General features: G+C 33.3%; 1 protein-coding gene and 1 non-coding gene across 10 annotated transcripts in view; both read left to right on the forward strand.

Moving 5' to 3' along the window:
- Window positions 1–20,782, forward strand: part of NSD1 (nuclear receptor binding SET domain protein 1) — a 131,871-nt gene that overhangs the window by 35,405 nt on the left and 75,684 nt on the right. The gene's annotated exons all lie outside the window — the stretch shown is intronic.
- LOC120616703 (U6 spliceosomal RNA) lies at window positions 6,872–6,978 on the forward strand. The gene has a single exon (XR_005656658.1). It is a non-coding gene; the product is annotated as a U6 spliceosomal RNA (small nuclear RNA).

A 20,782-nucleotide genomic window follows, 5' to 3' on the forward strand; every position in this document is an offset into this window, starting at 1 on the left:
TGTAAAAAGTTTAGGTTTGATGATGTTTTTTTGACTTTGTGTGTCTACATATTCTCATCATGTGTTGTCGTTTCCTTAATAAAAATGATCCAAGACAAGTCCTTAGTAGCAGGGGCAGTAGCTGCATCTCTAAAATGATTAGTATGCAAGATAGCAGTTCAGCACTCCCAAACGGCAAGGTGTATGGGAGTGGAGTAGGTTGAGTAGGGAAGAGTTCCTTCAACCTAGGTTCCGAAGGAAACTTGGGACAGATTTAGACATGGCATAATGAAGGAGAGCACTCTGAGGCAGGAGCGGTGCAGTAGGAGGGAGTATGTAGTGCAAATTACATACTGGTTAGATTTTAAAGTGTGGAAAGAGATTTTGTAGGAAGTAAGATGGAGTGGGCAGATTGTGGCCAGTTTATGGAGTCCCTTGAATACCGTTTGGGTAAGTATATGTACTTGATTTTTTAAGAAAGGTAGTAACAGCATTGGAATTATACTAAATTGTGTTTCTATTTAAACATTTTTTAGGTCAGTTATTTGGAATTTGAAATAGTTTTCAATAAAGAATGTTAATAGAGGTTGTGTACCTATGCTGTCATTAATTCTTAAAGTAATTGAAATTATTAACCTTTGCAAAGAAATACAGTGAATAATATAGCAACTGCCTTTTAAGTTGTTACTATTTGCCAGGCACCTTATAACAGCTTTATGAAGTATGGCTCCAGGTAGCCTATGCTTTTAACCGTTATGTTGTACTCTCTCTCAAAATAATGGCTTCATACTAATAAGATAAAAAATAAAATCCTTAAATGTTGCTGCTTAGGGTAGAATCAGACCCGAAAGAGGAGGAAAAACAGGCTTCTAATTTCAAGCTTTTTAAATACGCTAACACCTACAGTGCTTACACATTAACAGCTACTGGCATTTTTCATGTTAATGTGTTTACATATTAGCTTTCAAGAGCCTTTTGAAGTGGGTACTATTGTCCCTGTTTTACAGATGATGAAAATGAGGCATAGAGATAACACATTTAGATTCTTTCAAGACAATTCAGAAGACGTAATGCTGATTTTTTTGGAGTGCATTTTTCTCACTGTTGCTAGGAAATTCTGTCCTGTTGCATTTCTCTACATTTTATTTTGACCTACAAAGGAAATGTGTATTAAATTTTACTTAAAAATATTGTGCAAGATATACCAAAAACTATGGTATCGGACACTTAAAAATGGTTAAAATGGTGATTTTTGTGATATGTGACTTTGATATCCAAGAAAATCAATCTTAATAAACTATATGCATAATACATGTTCAGTGTAGAAGAATTAGAAAATGTAGATAAGCCAAAAAAATCACTGGCATATCCAAAGATCCAGGTATTTTCATTTTGACCTCTATCTTTCCAGATTTTTCCCGAGGTATATTTGCATAGGAAAATGTATGTTTATATAAAATTGAATATCATTGTATACATACCTTTTTGTAACTTTTTTTTCCCCACTTAGCAATACATGTGTGTGTAAAATTTCTGTAAAGTGTTCCAATGTATGTATAGATGTTTTATCATTTATTTAGACAAGTGTCTGACATCTAGGTTATTTCTCTTTCTTAGCCATTTAAAAAAATGATGAGACTAAGGCATATTTAAAGTATTGCTTTTCTAAACTATACATTGTTCTAAACTAAACTGTTCTTGAGATTTTAGTGCCTTCCTTGGCTCAAGTAAAGGCTGTTTGCAAAGCAGAAAATATGTTGATAGCTGCAGAACAGCTTCAGTGGCTTTGCTTTTGTGAATAGACTTTTTAAAGTTAGTTGTTTTTCATTGGGGGAATATTTGGACTTCCAAAATGTTTAGAGGGAATGTGAGTTATATTTAAATATTATGGAATATTGATTTGTAAAGTATAGAATCCTTAAAGAAAATTCTGATTTATGTTCTGGGAATTAGACTGGTGCAATGTAAAAAGCATTTTTACTGGAGTCAGATTTGAATCCCTTAATTGCTATTTTGATACAAGTTTTGTGAACCTGGGCAAATGACTTAATTTCTGCCTCCATTTTCTTAGCTATTATATGGAGAAAAATACCCTCCTGGCCTATCCTTAGAAGCTGCTCTGGGGTTCTGAGATAATTGTTCAGCATAGTACCTGATTCTTGTTGTGCCCAAATGTAGCTGGCCAGATCACTATACTTATTTGGTATAGTTATTTTGCTTAGCAATCACTCAATCTGCGACGTGGTTGAGATGCATTTCAACCCCACTTAAGTTCTGATGAATGAAATATAGGATGGAGATACTCCTTTCTTTTTTTTTAAATTTATTTGTTGGGCGAGGCAACCTTTGGTTGACCTCACAGATTGCAAGGACCTTGTCAGCTTACAATCCCTTATTTTTTAATTTTTTACACCTACAGCACCTGGTCTTCCAAGGTGGTCTCCTATTCAAGTGCTAACCGGGCCCAACCCTGCTTAGCTTCCGAGATCAGAGCGGGTAGGGCTTGTTCAGGGTAGCATGGCCGTAGACAGTTTTCTTTATTTTTATTTTTGTCTACTTTTGAAGAGAGGTGGGATCCCTAGAATGATATTGAATACTCACACATGGTTATGAATGCTTTGATTGAAAATATCCGGGGGTGTTTCTAACGTTGGAAGTGGGTTTCTATTTTCACTTGTGCTTAGTTAGGAAGGTTGAAGTTAGAACTGAGAGAAGCTTCAGAGAGGAACGTTGATCTGTGATCCTCCCCAAAATCTAGTGTTACTCCATAGCTTTTGCAGAAAACCAAGTTTGTTAGTGTACCTAATGTCTGTGTTAGTCTAAGCCCCCATAATGAATAAACTTTGGGGAAAGAGATACTCCCATTGTGCTAATATATTTGTTTTGAATAGCCAGAGTGTACACCCTTTCCAAAATCTGGATATATGGGAGACTAATTGGTAATCTGAAGGCTACTTACCGAACTATAGCTTCAAAATTTTTAATAGTCTTTTACTAACTTCTAATGTGCTATCCTACTTCTGTCCCAAATTTAGTGGTATTGCCCATTCCTGAACCAGGGAGTTTTGAGGAAAAAGACTGATTGTTGACCATCTTTGAAGTAAAGACCTTAATGTAGATGTGTTTAAATATAACATTTATCTTTTTAAGACAAATGAGGGTTTCATGGATTAAGGACCCATAAGTTTTTCTTTTTTAATTGAATAAGTTTGACATGTAACATTGAGTAAGTTTAAGGTGTACAGCATGTTACTTTGGTGCACTTATATATATTGTAATATAATTGCTAATGTAGCGATATCACATATATAGTACAATATTATTGTCTGCGTTCATTATACTGTACATTAGATGTCTATGGCTTATTTACTACTTGTTACAAGTTTGTACTCTTCTACCAGTCACTTTTATCCCCACCCTGCCCATTCTCTAGTAACCACCATTTTACTCTTTTTTTACAGATTTAATTTTTAGATTCCACATATAAGTGCTGCCATACATTACTTGTCTCTGACCTGTCTTGCTTAGTATAATGTGCTCAAAGGACCCATAAGTTTTGACAGGCGCTGAAGTTGGCAGAATAAGGCACCTAGGTTATTTCAGTTCATTTAACATGTTTTTATTTTATTGAACCTGTATTTTGTCCTAGATAATGGAGATACAAAAGTGAATGACACCTTGTCTTCATGAACTTAAAGACTGGTGGAATAGATAACCATAAATTGGAGACACAGTATAATGATGAGCTAAGAGATAGATATAGGATATAGTGGAGAGGTACTGGGTCCAGCCAAGGGATAGGAGATGATGGAAGGCTTCCTGAAGGGACCTTGAAGAAAGAGAGGAATTCCAGGCAGAGAAGAGATGGAAGGATAAAGAGCATGATCTGTAAGGGGAACTGTAGACAGCTTGGTGTGTAAGCTTTTGAGGTGGGCATTAGTGAAATAAGAGATTGAAAACCAATAGTACGTAGGTCCCAGCCTTATTTCTCAGGAGGGAGCCACCTATTCTTACCTTGACTGTCATTATCGAAGTTTATTTGAAAAGTTTGTTTCGAATAATAAAGCTAGTGACTTTCTTCCCCCACCCCTATCTTAGCAGCTGTGGTATTTTATTTTGCTAATTTCTCTCCTCCAAAGACGCTCTGAACTCTCAGGGGACTTGTTTGTTGCATCCTTCAGTTATAAGCCACTCACAATATTTATAAAATGCTTAAATATAAGGAAAAATATATTTTTTGAAAATAAGTATTTACTGTAAGACAAAGAGAGTGAGTCTTTCATAATTTTCACTCTGTAGAAATAAGCCGTTTACCATTTTCTAAGCTTAGTAAATACTTGCGTGAATGAGTGATTTGACATGAATTACTTAAATTTTATCAACTCAACAAACATCTGAGCATCTACCACTATGTGACACCTAGGAAGACAGAGATAAGACCGTAGTTTCTATTAAGTGGCCTAAGATTTTTTAGTATTATTAAAACATATCCTCAAGTGACTAGAGGAGAAATGGGAGAAATTTAAAAACCTGTTTAGCAAGTTTTACTTCTTTATATCTTTTTAACCTGAATTGCATAAAACAGGCACACAATTAAAGAAAGTTTAAAAGGAGGGAAAAACCCACCAGAGTTCTATACATAACAATTAAAATTTGCTTATTTTTTATTACACACATTTAATTTTTTCATAGTGGTAATAACATCTTTAACCTTTTTCCCATTTAGAAAAAAAGTACAGTTTGCTGCCAGTGTTAATTTTACATAAACACACTCTTCGAGGCTGAAGCAAATCTGACTGATTTTAAATGTGAAAATAAAATATAAAAACTGTTCTTGGAGTTATTTCTAAATAGAACTTGTTTCTAATCCTAACATAAGAAATGTATACATAAATCGGATTCATGACATCAATCTTTAGCTAACAATTTCAAGAATGATGTTAACGTCATGTGTAGGAATGCTGCGTTTTCTAGGATTTGACATTTTCAGCGATCGAGAAATACTATATTTTGTAAATGGAAATACCACTACTAAAAACAGAAAGCTGTAAATAGAATGATGTCATTTGTTTCCAAAGACTGTTGAGATATTTTGCAGCAAACTTTGGGGATAAGGTTAGGATTGTAATCCATGAGTCATCTCAGGTTAAACACTACAGCCGCAAGCTCCATTGGTGAGTATTCTTGGGGAAAATGAGAACCGGGTTAAATAAAGGTTTTGTATTTTGTCTTTTAATGCTTTTTTGGCTTCCATGGTAATTTTTAATGACTTTAATAAACCAGCAAATTGTTCTACATTTCCTTGGCCATCTTCTTATAGTTTCAGTTAGCTTTTATCTTCACTTTTGTTGTTATAGTTAAAGATGCAGAGAAAATGGTATAGTCTTTAGTCGTTCTCTTTCTTTTGGATTATTTTCTTAAAATGGAATCCCAGGAATGTGAGTATTACGTCAAAGGGTATTGCCATGTTTCTCTCCAAGAGGTGATAATAAAATTGATTAGACCATAGGGGTAAGTTATTTCCAAGAACCTTGCTATTTCTTCCCCATCCCCCACTGAGAATATGAAGGAAATTAAGGATTCTGTTGGTCAAGTGATTCCCTCAGGGCCTAAAAAGAATCCTTACCTATTTCTATGCCTCAGGACTTAGTCCTCAGACGCCTTTTTCTGTCTGTACTCACTTTTCTTGATGACCTTTTGTCTGGACCCTCATGCCTCTCAAATTTTTATATCTCTAATTTGGACCTCTTTTCAGAATTCCAGAATCATACATACAATGGCTTTTTCACTAGGTTGTTAAATTGAAGTTTTATACTTAAATTGTTCAAAACCAAATTCAAGATGTTTCTTCCCCAATCCTACTTCTGCAGTATTCTCTTATCATGGGGGATACGATACCTTCCAAGACCCCTAGTGGGTACCTGAAATTGCGGATAGTGCCCAACCCTATATACCCTATTTTTTCTATACATACATGCATTCGATAAAGTTTAATTTATAAATTAGGCACCGTAAGAGATTAACAACAACAACAATAATAAAATAGAACAGTTATAATAATATACTGTAATAAAAGTTATGTGAATGTGGTCTCAAAGTACCTTACTGTACTCACCCTTCTTGTGATGACATGATATCATACGGTGCCTTCGTAATGAGATGAAATGAGGTGAATGACTTAGGCATTGTGATATAGCATAAGCTACTACTGACCTGATGATGATACATAAGCTTTCTGGCTTCTTGCTGGCATATTGGAATTACCAGCATCACTAATCTTGCTTTTGGAGGCTATTATTAAGTAAACTAAGGGTTACTTGAATACAAGCACTTGCAGTGCCTCAGTGGTCAATTTGATAGCAGATGGCTGCTAGTGACTAATTGGCAGGTAGCCTATACATCATGGTTATGATGGACAAAGGGATGATTCATACCCTGGGTGGGATGAGATTGAGCAAGTCAGAACAGTACACATTTTAAAACTAATTCTTTATTTCTGGAATTTCCTATTTAATATTTTTGGACCTCAGTTGATAGAGGGCAACTGAAACTGGAAGGGCAAATCTCAGGTAATGGGGGACCACTGTAGTCTTCTTCATTTTTAGTAAATGGCAACTCACATCTTTCCTGTATTTAAGGCATAAACCCTTAGAGTGATCCTTGACTTCTCTCTTCTTTCGGTAGCACCCATATCTACTCCACCAGCAAATTTAATTGGCTCTTCTTACTTCTCACCCCTTTGACCAATTCCAGATTGCTTCACATAATTGTTTTATCTTACCTGGATTATTATTGTAATAACATTCTAAGCATGTCTCTGTGCTTCCACCCCAACCCCCTAAGGCTGTTTTCAGTATGGCACCCAGAGTGCTCCTTTTAAAATATCAACCCTGTGCTCGCTTCGGCAGCACGTATACTAAAATTGGAACGATACAGAGAAGATAAGCATGGCCCCTGTGCAAGGATGGCACGCAAATTTGTGAAATGTTAAACATTTTTAAAATTAAGAACATTCTTTAGAATAAATATTGCTATGTTATCTACACCAAAATGAAATAAAATAAAATGTCAACCTTTCAAAGGCATCTATCTCACTCAGAGAAAAAGGGCATTATAAGGCATAGGTCTTCCTGTCCCTGAATCATTTCTCTGACTTCATTTCTTCCCGTTCTTTTTCTTTCTCACTCTGTTTCAGCCACATTGACTTTCTTGCTGTTCTTTTGAAAAATACTAGAGTTACGTTCTTTTTTTGTGATCTCTGACATATTTTATTATTCAGTTCAAAATATTTTAAAATTTTTATTATGATTTATTCTTTGACCTAAGGATTATTTAAAAGTATACTTGTTAATTTCCAAACAAATATTCTAGTTATATTTTTGTAATTAATTGCTAACTTAATTACATTATGGACAGAGACTACGTTCCAAATGATTCCAGTCCTTTCAGATTGGTTGAGATGTACTCTGTGGCCTAGCACATACTGAATGCTCAAATATTCCCTGTACTTGGAAAAAATTTAAGTTCCATAATTAGAGTGTAGGAATTTATATATATTCATTAGGTCCGATTGATTATCCATGATGAAATTTTCTAAATGCTTAAAAATGCTGTGATTTTTTTTTTCTTATTTGGTAATTACCAAGAGAGATTTATCTCCACTATGATTATAATTTTTATTTTTTCTTGTAGTTCCGCCAAGTTTCGCATTTTATATTTTGAGGCTATTTATTAGAGGCATACAATTTTAAACATATTTGGGTTTAAATTTACCATGTTATTTTGTGCTGTTTGTCTTGTTTTTTTCCCCTTTCCTTGCCTTTTAGACTTAAATTTTTTTTCATTGTTCTTTTTATGTTCCCCCCATGCTCCTTCAAATTTGAATTATATATTTGATTTCATTTAGAAGTAACCCCAGAAATTACAACAGGCCTCCCTGACTTTTCAATATTTAAAATTCCCATTACCTTCTTCTCCATAGTTAATATGTAAACCTTACAGACACTTAAATTCATTTACACAATTACTCTTTTGTTTTTCACATTTCAGACCTGAGATGATTTCCTTTTGTCTGAACTATATCTTTTAGAATTTTCCTTCCTGAGAGTCTCCTGGTGGTTAACTCTCAATTTTGGCTTGTCTGCAACTGTATTTTTAGCTCTCAAAAGATATTTTTGCTGGATAAAGAATTCCAGATTAGCGTATATTTTCTTATGTCATATTGAAAATACCACTCTACTGTCTTCTGACTTCCATTATTGCTGGGTGAGGTCAGTAGTTGAGAATTAGCAAGTACCTTCCTCCCTTAGAGGGTAATGTGTCTATTTTCCCCCTGGTTGTGTTTAAAGATTTTTTTCTTTTTTCTTTTTTTTTGCAGGGCAGGGGGGTTGGTTTTCTTTATAATATTTTGATGTGTCTAGGTGTGGATTTCTGTTTAATCTACTCATGATTAGTTGGTCTCCTTGAATCAGTGAATTAGTGACTGTTTAATTCTGGTGAATTCTTAGCCAATTTTTGCTATTATTCCTCAGCCTCATTCTCTGTCTTCTGTCCTACGACTCTGATTAAGTGTATAGTTGGCCCTTCTCATTGTATGTTCTTACCTCTTATGTCTCTTACCTTTCTTTATTCCGTTATATATTTAATTACATGCGTATATACATATATGGGTATGTGTGTCTCTTCCTGTTCTTGTGTGTGTGATAAAATAAACATAACAGTTTATCCTTATAATCATTTTAAAGTGTACAATTCAGTGACATTAAATACATTCACGGTGTTTACAAACATCATCACTATCTAGTTCCAGATTTTTTTATCACCCCAAACTGAAACCCCATACCCATTAAGCACTCATTCCCACTTCATTTTCCTTTTTGAGGGGGGTTTCGTTTATTTTTTTTTAAAGACTATTATACCTAATTGGAATATTAGCTCCATGAGGGCAGTTGTTTTTGTCTGTTTAGGTAACTGCTGTATTCTCAATATATAGAACAGTGCTTGGATATAGAAATGTTTCACTAAATAACTTTCTTGAATGGCTGAGTAATTATTCTGAGAAGGATGTTTCATAGAAATGGCTATACTGTTTATAAAGCTCACTAGTGATGATGGTAGCATCATAACCGTGTCATGAAAAGGTCATATTTACATGTTAGAAATTTAGTTTCCTCTTCCAGAAAATGGACTAATACTTCCAACCTTGCAGTATTGCTGTGTTAATAGTAATAATATAAGTATGATACCAATCTGTTTTCTGTCTCTGTATTTGCCTATTCTGGATACTTCATATAAGTGAACTCTCATAATACGAGGTCCTTTGTGACTGGCTTCTTTCATTTAGCATTATTTTTAATATTCATCCACGTCGTAGCATATAGCAAGCACATTTCTTTTCATTGATGAGTAGCATTCCATTGTATAGATACATCACATTTATCCATTTATCAGTTTGATGGGCATTTGGTTTGTTTCTACTTACTTTTTGGCTATGATGAGTAATACTTCTATGAACATTTGTGTACAAGTTTTTGTGTGGTAAATTTATGTTTCATTTCTCTTAGCTGTAATATAACTTGGAGTAGTTGGGTCATATGGTAATGCCAACGTTTAATCTTTTGAGGAAATGCCAGACTGTTCCAAGGTGGCTATATTATTTTACTTTTCCAACAGTAATGTATGAGAGTTCTAATTTTCTAAATCTACCAAGGCTTGTTATCCTGTCATTTTGATTCTAGCCATCCTACTGGATGAGAAGTATTATTACCTCATTGTAGTACTGAGTTTCATTTCCCTGTATATTAGACATTTGTATGTCTTTTTTGGAAAAATGTCTAAGTCCTTTTCCCATTTTTAAAGTATTGAGATATTTGTTTTTTTATTGTCAAGTTATAATAGTTCCTTATATACTATGATTAGAAATCTCTGATTAGATACATGCTTTACAAATAGTCTCTCTCATTCTGCGAGTTGTGTTTTCGTTTCCTTCATGATGTTCTTTGAAGTACAAAAGATTTTAATTTTGCTGAGGTCCAATTTGTCTATTTTTCCTTTTGTTGCTTGTTCTTTTGCTATCATATCTAAGAAACTTTTGGCTGCTTTAAAATCACAAAAATTTTTGCTTATGTTTTCTTTTAAGAGTTTCATAGTTTTAACTTACATTTAGGTCTTTGATCCACTTTGAGTTAATTTTTGTATATGTTATTAGGTAAGGATCCCACTTCATTCTTTTGCATATTAGTAGACAGTTGTCCCAGTTCCATTTATTGAAAAGACTATTCTTTTTCTGTTGAGTGGTCTTGGCACCCTTTCTGAAAATCAGTTGTACAAAAATGTATTGCTTTATATCTCTCTCTACTCTCAAGTATGTTCCATTGATCTGTATGTCTATCCTTAATTCCAGTACCACACAGTATTGATTATTGAAGTAATATTGGGAATTGGAATGGATGAATCCTCAACCTTTTTTTTTCATTTTGAAGATTGTTTTTGCCTTCTGGGCCCCTTGTATTGCCATATGAATTTTAGGACAAACCTATCAAATTTCCTAAAAAAGGCAGCTGAATTTTGATAGGAATTGCATTGAATATTGTAGGTCAATTTAGGGAATACTGCCATTTAAACAATATTAAATCTTTCAGACCATGAACAAGGGAAATCTTTCCATTATTTAGGTCTTTTATTTTCTTTCAATGATGTTTTGTAGTGTTCGATGTGTAAATTTTTGTCACCTTGGTTAAATATGTTCTTAGTTATTTTACTCTTGAATGCTATTGTAAATGGAATTTGCTTAATTTTATTTTCAGATTGTTTATTGCTAGTGTATAGAAAATGATTGATTTTTGTAAAATCAATCTTACATCCTGCAACCTTGCTGAATTAATTTATTAGCTGTAATAGTTTTGTGTGTGTGTGTTAGATTTTTGTATGTGGAGGATCATGGCATCCGCGAATAGAGATAGTTTTCCTTTTTTCTTCGCAATCTAGATGCCTTTCTTTCTCGCCCCCCTTCCAGCTATCTGTCCTGGCTAGAACCTCTAGTACAGTGTTAAATGGAAGCGGCAAGAGTAGACATTTTTGTTTTGTTCCTGACCTTAGGGAGGAAGCTTTGTTTTTCATGTCTAAGTATGTTCTTAGCTGTATGTTTTTCATAGATAGAAATTAAGAAAATTCCCTTCTATTTCTACTTTTTAGAGTGGTTTTATCATAAAGATGTGTTGGTTTTCCTGCATCTATTGAGATGATCGTGTGTTTTTTTCCTCTTTGTTCTATTATATTGATTGATTAATGTTACATAATGGGTAAATCCCCCTTCGTCTTGCGTATAATTCTTTTCTTGTGTTTCTGGATTCTGTTTGCTGTTATTTATTGAGGTTTTATCGGTCTGTTCTTTGTGTGTGTGTGTGATATCGTCTTGTTTTGGTATTAGGGTGATACTGGCATCATAGAATGAATTGGGAACTGTTCTTCTATTTTTTGGAAGAGTTTATGAAGGGAATAGTGTTAATATTTCTTAAGTATTTGGTAGAATTCTCCAGTTAACTGTCGTAATTCTGGTCTTTTCTTTGTTGGAAGTTTCCTGATTACTAATTCAGTCTCTTCACTTGAAGAATGTCTGAATAAATTTTCTATTTTGTCTTTTTTTTCTGAAATTTTTATTGTAGTGAAATACACTTAATGTAAGGTTTACTATTGTAACCATTTGTAAGTGGACAGTTCAGTGATATTAAATCCAGTTACGTGTTGCATAATGGCGTTTTAGTTGATGACAGACCAAATATATGACGGTGGTATAGCTTAGGTATCCAGTAGACTGTACCATTTAGGTTTGTATAAGCATACTCGATGATGTTGGCACAACGACAAAGTCACCTAATAACACATTTCTCAGAGTGTATCCCTGTTAAGCAACATATGACAGTGCATTCATGATATTGTGCTACCATCACCACCATTCATCTTCTGATCTTTTTTCATCTTTTAAAAGGAAAACTCTATACCCATTAAAAATAAATCCCCATTCTCCTCTACCCCCAGCCCCTGATAAGCTCTCTGTAATTTTGATAATTCAAAGAGGAATATAAGAGGAATCACATAGTATTTGGCTGTTACTGGCTTGTTTCAAGTAGTATTATGTCTTCAAAGTTCATCCACATTGTAGCATTACCTTGCTTTTAAGAGTTGAATAGTATTCCATTGTATGCACATACCATATTTTGCTTATCTGTTCATCTCTTAATGTACACTTAAGTTGCTTCCACCTTTTAGCTATTGTGAATAATGCTGCTTTGGTCATGGATGTACAAATATCTCTTCAATATCCTGCTTTCAGTTCTTTTTGGATATATACCAGAAGTGGAATTGCTGGATCATATGGTAATTTTCATTTTAATTATTTGAGGAATCACCATATCGTTATTCATAGTGTCTATACCATTTTTATATTCTCACCAGCAGTGCACAGGGTTCCAAGTTCTCCACATCCTTATCAACATTTGTTATTTTGTTATTTATTTATTTTTTTGGTTTATTTTGTTTTGTGTTTTTTTTGTTTTTGTTTTTGATAATAGCCATTTTAATAGGTGTGAGGTGGTGGTTTCTCATTGTAGGTTTCATTTGCATTTCCCTGATTGTTAGTGATATTGAGCATCTTTCATATGTTTAGTCACCATTTTAATGTTTTCTTTGGAGAAATGTCTAAAGTCCTTTGTACATTTTTTAATTAGGTTATTTTTTGTTGAATTTCAGGAGTTCTCTATGTATTTTAGATATTAATCCCCTATCAGATATGTGATTTGCAAATATTTTCTCCAAGTCTGTGGATGCCTTTTTACTTAGTTAATAGACAAGATTTAAAAATTCTCATGAATTCCAGTTTGCCTAATTTTTCTGTTGTTACTTGTGCCTTTGGTGTTATATCCAAGAAAACATTGCCAAATTTAGTGACATGACACTTTTGTCTTATGTTTTCCTGTAAGAGTTTTATTATTTAAAGCTTTACATTTAGATCTGATCCATTTTGAGTTAATGCTTACATATGGTGTTAGGTAAGGATGGAACTTCATTCTTTTGTATGTAAATATCCAGTTTTTCCATTACCATTTCTTTACCCTATCGAATGGTCTTGGTACTTTGTCAATATGTTATTTGACCATATCTGCAAGGGTTTATTTTCAGCGTTCTTTCCTGTTCCATTGGTTGATACGTTTGTCTTTAAGCTAGTATCAAACTATTTTGATTACTGTAGCTTTTAGTAAGTTTTGAAATCGGGAAATATAAATCTTTTAGTTTTTGTCTTTTTAAAAAATATTGCTTTGGCTATTCAGGGTCCCTTGGATTTCATGTGAATTTTAGGATGAGTATCTGTTTCTGCAAAAAGTGTGATTATGATAGGGATTGTACTTTATGTAGTGGTGACATCTTAATATTAAATCTTCCAATCCATAAACATGGAAGTGTTTCCATGTATTTGTGTTCTTTAATTTCTTTCAGAAATATTTTTTGTAGTTTTTATTGTAAAAGTCTTTTATTTCTTTGGTTAAATCTTTTTGATGCTATTGTAAATGGAATTGTTTTCTTCATTGCCTTTTTGGATTGTTCATTGCTAATTTATAGAAATTCAGCTGATTTTTATGTATTGATTTTGTGTCTTCCTACTTTGCTGAATTTATATTCAAATTTTTTGTGTATGGAATCTATGGTTTTCTACATATGAAAGCTACAAATAGAGGTAATTTTACTTCTTCCTTTCCAATTCAATTGTTTTTTATTTCTTTTTCTTGCCTAGTTGCTCTGGCTAGAACATCTAGTACTATGTTGAATAGAAGAGGAGAAAATAGTTCTTGCTGTGTACCTGATCATAGAGGGAAAGCTTTTCATTCTTTCACTATTAAACATGATGTTATCTGTGCATTTTTCATATATGGCTTTTATTATGTTGAGGTAGGGTTTTTTTGTTCATAGTTTGTTGAATATATTTAATCATGAATGAGAGTAGAATTTTGTTAAATGCTTTTTCTGCACCAGTGGTGATGACCATGTAAGTTTTAATCCTTTATTCTGTTAATGTATATTTATCAGTTTTCATATTTTGAATAATTCTTGCATTCCAGGAATAAATTCTACTTGGTCATGGTGTATGTTTTTCTTTAACTGAGATGTAATCAACATATAACAATATATTAGTTTGAGGCATACAGAAAATAATTCAATACTTTTTACTAGTTTTAGGTCTATTCAGATATTCTCTGTGTTTTTAGTCTTGGTAGGTTTTGTGTTTTTAGGACTTAAGTCATTTTCATCTATTCAGTTTGTTGGTGTACAATTGTTTATACTACTCTCTTATAATCCATTTTATTTCTGTAGAATCAAAAGTAATGCCCTGATTTTGTTTCTAATTTTAGTAATTTGAGTTGACTTTTTTCTTAGCCCATCTAGCTAAAGGTTTATCAGTTTTGTTGACCTTTTTAAAGAACTAACTTTTGAGAGGTTTTTTTTCCTATTTTTTGATTCTCTATTCTTACATTTTCCTCTAATCTTTATTATTTATTTCCTTCTGCTTGTTTTGGGTGTAGTCTACTGTCTTTTTTTTTTTTTTTCTAGTTTACTAAGGTGGAAAGTTAGGGTATTCGAGAGTTTTTAAAAATATACATGTCTGCAGCTATAAATGTTTATCTAAAAACTGCTTTTGCTGCATTTCATAAGTTCTGGTGTGTTTTGTGTTCATTTTCAGTGTAATTTCTAAAGTTTTTTGTGAATTTTTCTTTTACTTGTTCGTTATTTAGGATTGTGTTGTTAAATTTCCTAAATTTCTTTCTTTTTTATTCCTAATTTTATTCCATTGTGGTTAGAATATACTCTGTGTTTTTTAAGAACTTTTAATTTTATTTGCACTTTTTTTTAAATAGCCTAATGTATGGTCTATCATTGAGAATGTTTATGTGCTCTTGAGAAGACTACATATTCTGCGGTTCTGTAGAATATTCTTCAGGTGTCTCTGTTAGGTCCAGTTGGTTTATAGTGCTGTTCAAGTCTTCTGTGTCCTTATTGATCTTCTGTCTAGTTCTCTCCATTACTGAATGTGGGTTTCAGAGTCTCTTATTATTTGTCTTTCTCCCCATTTATTTGTCAGTTATTGCTTCATGAATTTGGGAGTCTGATTTCCTGCATATATAATTGTTACACTTTCCTGTTAAGTGGAATTCAGTCTTTGTCACTAGTAACCATTTTGCCTTTAAGTGTATTTTGTGTGATGGTAAAGAAGAAGACACTCCCTCTTTGTTACTGTTTCCATGTTATTTCTTCCTGATCCTTTTATTTTCTTATAGACAGCATATATATATATAGTTGGATCATTTTTAAATTTATTCTGCCAATTTCTCCCTTCAAATTGTAGTTTTAAACCCATGTACATTTTATATAATTAGTGATAAGTAGGATTGATGTCTGTCATTTTGCTATTTGTTTTATGTCTTATATTTTGTTCTTCTACTCATCTGTTACTGCCTTCTTTTGTGTTAAATTAGTTTTTTTCTAGTGTAACATTTTAATTCCCTTGTCCTCTCTCCCTTCCCCTCCCTTTTCCTTCCCCTCCCTCCCCCTCCCCCCTGCCGCTCCTCCCCTCATACACACACTTAACACCCTTTCTTAGTGGTTGCTCTGGTTAAGTGGTTAAGATTGCAACTAACATTTTAATTTATTACAAACCTAGTTTGGAGTAATAACAAGTTAATTTCAGTAGTATAAAACTTTGTTCCTCTGTAGCTTTATCCTTCTCTGTCATTTTATTGTCACACAAATTACATTTTTATATATTGTTTACACATCAACACAGATTTATAATTATTGCTTTATGCAGTTTTCTTTAAAATCAGATATGAGAAACTTGTTATAAAACAAAAATACATTTTACTGCCTTTTATATTTACCTAATTTGTTACCTTTATGTTCTTTATTTCTTCATGTGGATTTGAGTCATTGCCCAGTGTCCTTTATTTTGGGTGCAGGACTCCCTGTAGCATTTCTTATAGGTAGATTTACTAAGGACTCTCCTTGAAATTAACTTGAAATATATGCTTAAGTGTTCTTTTAGTAAAGCATAGCACGTTAGTCAATTTGGGGAATCAGCTAGGCAATAATTATTGAATATCTACTCTTTGCCAGGTACTGGGCTAAGTGTTAGACACAGAACTAGTGTTGGAAGAGTCTCTTTTTTTCTGGTAAGGCAACCATACTCTCTGAGGTTCTGCTATGGACTTGGTGCTGTGTAGACTTGAGGAGAAGCTTTGCTATCATCAGATTATAATCAAAGTGCTTTGTAAACCATATGACTTATACAAATGTAAGATTATCTGTATTATTTTATTTATGCAAACATTTTTTATAGTAAATGAACAACAGTGTGAATTTTATGTAATCTCTCATGTTAGATGTCCTAGTTGTAAAATAGAGGAACTACTTATTTTTATCACAGGAATAAAGGAGTCACTTTGACCAGGTAGGAAAAAGTTGAAATTTAAAGTAAAATTCAAATAACTCTATATAGTATAATTCTTTAGTATAACATTTAAAATTTGGTATTTTAAACCAAGTTATTTAATTTTTTTTCTTTCTGGAATTGATAGAAGCAGTGGCAGTGTTAACAAATGTTAAGTTTATAAGCCAGAAGATGATATATTTATAGTTGATCTTATTCTCAAAAATGGGCAGTTTCACCTGTGGAAAATAGATTTTAGATATCATTTAAATTATCTAAAGAGATAGATTTTGTCTTGTATATTGTCATTGTCATCTTATGCAAGTATAATTTTATGGGAATTCTTAGTAACCAGAACAAAAACTGAGTCCTAGAGTTGCGGTAAGTTCTTTGATTGTTGTCAAGTAAAGTACTAGTGCTTTTCCCCACTCCTCTGGATCTTTACCTCAAGTACAAGTCCTCAAGTACAATACGTTACTAAGTTATTTTAGAAGCTATTGTTTGTTGTACCAATAGACAACAGTAATATAGCCTTAAAATTCTAAGAGGATAGAGCCCAGTTAAGTGTTCTTACCACAATAAAATTTTTAAAATAAAGGAAAAAAGATACCATTGTACTATGATTTAGCTGATTTTGAGTAGTTCACTCAACTGTAAGTTTTGGATATGCCTGGGAGGAGGGTATTAATATTCAAGGATTATCCACTTTGTGGTAACGTTAAATAGCATGAAAATAGAACACAACTTAAATTTTGTCTCCAAATCTGGAAATATTCCTGGACTACGTGAGTTTTTCTATCTTAGAAATGCAATATAGGTCTGATTTGAACCTCTTGATGGAAATTTAGTTAGTGAAAATACTCAAATCTCACATGTCTTTTGACCATAGCTTTTGGTTCAAGAGCCACTTCTTGTGATTGCAGAAATGTATCAGTCCTTTAAAAATGGCAGTGACAAGCTCTTACAGGAGAGTTTAATGTGACATGTTACTGTCAGTAAGGAAAAAGAAATGGAGATTTTTGAATCAAGTTGGTTTTTTAGGTTTGATTTAGACACAAAACAAACTCTGGCCATATTTTCTTGTAGTTAAAATGAGAGGAAAATAGGGCATTGTAGTGCAAAACAAAAAAAACCACCACCACCCCACACGGTCTTTAGAATGAATCAAATGTGGGTTTAAATCTCAGTCTTTCCAATTGTGATTTAACTGTTTTGATACTGAGTTTCTTTATTCATAGAATGGAGATAATGCTATTTCCTAATGTGAGAATTAAAGCAAGGTAATGTTTGTGTACTGTTTTTTTTTTTGAATACCATAATAAAGTACCACAAAGTGGGTGGTTTAAACAACAGAATTTTAATTGTCTTACTTTTCTATAGGCTAGAAGTACAATGTCAAGTTGTCTGGAGTGGTATTTTTTTTTTTTCTGAGGGCTGTGAGAATCCGTTCCATGCCTCTCCTAGCATCTGGTGGCCTCAGCATTTCCTTCTCTGTAGTTGACGATCTCCTCTCTGTCTTCACATCATCTTCCCTCTATGCATGTCTGTCTCTGTGTCCAAGTTTCCTTTTTATAAGGACACAGTTATATTGGATTAGGGACCGCCCTAATTGACCTTATCTTCATCATCTGTAAAGACCCTATTTCCACATAAAGTTACATTGACAGGTATGGGGGATATATCTTATGGGCGAGCACAGTCTGCCCCGATAGTATATATCAAAAGGCTTAGCTCCAGTGCATTTCTTCCAGCTGGACATAGATATTAGGCAGAGCTGTTCTGAAGTATGCTATCCTGCTATTTTAAGCTCAGATGACATTTCTTCACTTTATTCTTCCTTGTTATTCCCCAAGTGTCTTGAGATCAGAAATTCATCTGTGTCTCTTGTTAAGCTTTGTATGTTAAGTGTTTAGAAAGTTAATGTGCAGTTGAATTATAGGTTTAACGAGTTATTTGCAAGTCTTTCTTTCCAAGGTGAAATTTTGAAGCTCCTCTGAAGAGAAGTCTTATTCTTTTTTTCTCCCCTTATTTTTTTCTGTTTTTGTGTTTGGAACCCTTTCTTTGGTCTGGAATTCTTGCCCGTGTCTAACTTTTTAAATATAAGGGTCAATTGGATTTGGATGTTGTGCATTAATAATAGTATTAATAATATGTATTTGTGTAGACATTTTTCCCCAATGAGTTTGCATATATTGTTTTATATGGTCATCATGGTAAATGAATCAAGAAAGTGATGAGAGAATTATTTCAGGTTTATGAAAATTGTCACCCATGATACCATTAATTTCATGAAACTTTTATTTGTATTTCTTAATGACTTTTTAAAATCATGATTACAGTTTCAGCATAGTTTCTAAATGGTTGGTGTGTTGTATGTGTGTATCCCATAACTGTCTGCACTTTCCATATTTTATTGAGTTGTCAGCATGATTTAACAGGTCTTCTTGGATGTTAACTTTTTGTTTTCATAAATATTTGCCTTAAATATTTTTCTGCAATCTTTCACTTGTTTAGATTATTTCTTCTGGGTGAAAGTATTAGTAGAATTAATAGTTATTTTGATGGTCCGTGGTAGGTGTTTCATGATTTTATGGCTTAGGAAATGTGAGCTGAATTAACTGGCTTGTTTAAGGTGACATAATTTGTGATAGAGTCAGAAGACAGTTCATTAATGCTTTGTCTGGTTGTGTGATTTTGGCTTTACCTGATACCGGAAATGTTCTTTCTCTGCTATTTATTGAAGGCATGTGTTTTATGGCTATCCTTCCTGATGATATAATCACGTAGTAGTAGTAATATGAGGGGAAGATAGAACCAACAACATGTCATAGGTTGATGATGACTAAATTTGTCATAAAGCACGTAATAATCATGGGGTTTTATTGTTATTAGATAATAAAGTAGTGGTTGAGAGTTTGAGATCGAGTGTTGGACTTCCCAGGTGGCTCTGCCACCTAACTAAACTACATGATTATAAGCATATAGTAAAATAGGAGTAGTATAGTATCTACTTTAAGAGGATTAAAGGAGGAACAATGCCTGGCACATAGCATACATCAAATAAATGCTAGTATATTTAGTCATTTAGGACTTGAATAAACAAGCACATTTCATATTTAGCAATAATTGCAAAATAAATTAAGTGATCAAAAATTAAATTATATCACACATTTATGGGAAACCTACTTAAATTGTAGTTTTTAGCACAGGCAAATAAAAGGTTTGTTTTTATATCCAGTCTTGGTATCTTGGTTTTAAAGTTCTAAAGCTAATTAGCTTTGACGTCATGTATTTTTCTGATAACTTACAAACCGATAACAGACAAAAACGGCCCCTCAAACTTTTTAAAAATTTATTTGTATAATGAGATGTCATTTCTGTCTTATTACCTAGTAATTCTATATACATGAAAAACTAATCATAATACTTTTCATAAGGGTATTCTACGAGATTTAATTTAACTTCTATGTGAATGCAATCTTAAAAGTTGAATGGTAACTTATAAATCGTTGAATTGAGCCTAATCCTTTGATATCCTTGAGTCTCAGGCATTAGTTATTATTTTTATTTGAATGACTTCAGTCAATTCACTCAGCATACTCTCTTTGAATACTCTGTGCCAGGTGGGTACTTTTTTAGGCATTAAGGAGGGCACATTGAGGAAGGAGCCCACCAGGTCTTTTTCAAGACTTGCCACTTATAGAAAATCTTAATAACATTTGTATATCTCCTTTGAGTAAATGGAATAGGTTGTTCTTTTCCAGATACCCTAGATTCTTCTTTTGGCTACCCAGAAATATCTCAGCACACTTGCAGTTCTTTGTGTGGCTTATCAGCTGAGAAGCTCAGTTCTACTAAATACAAAGCTGTCTTCCTCTCAAGGGCAGGAGATCTGTACTGTGTATGGGGTGTTAAAGGAATGGATATGGGTTTAGAGCTGAGATGGAGGCATTTGGATTGCAAATCAATTAGGCATAATATTTTTGGAGAAGGATGCAGGTGGGGTCTCTGCACTGGACAAGTTCAAGGAGCTTGATTCATATTGTATTCTGCATGAGCTGTGTCCCTTGCAGTTGTGCAGTGCTCTGTTCTGGAGTCAGCCAGCCTGCCTCTCTTGTGTGTGCTGGGAAATATCCCAGTATTGACACTGCTAGAATCTAGCCTGTAGCTTTCTGGGTTATTTAATTTGAGCCATTTTTGTTAATTTACTAGGATGCCTGTTTGTTTAGGAAAGATGTAGAATATCACCTGCAGAAAGGACCACAATCTCTCTCTCTCTCTCTCTCTCTCTTTTGCCCTAGTTTTATTGAGATAGAATTGACCTATAAC

The sequence above is a fragment of the Pteropus medius genome, unplaced genomic scaffold, assembly GCF_902729225.1.
Source record: "Pteropus medius unplaced genomic scaffold, Ma_sr-lr_union100, whole genome shotgun sequence".
Taxonomy (NCBI): Eukaryota; Metazoa; Chordata; class Mammalia; order Chiroptera; family Pteropodidae; genus Pteropus; species Pteropus medius.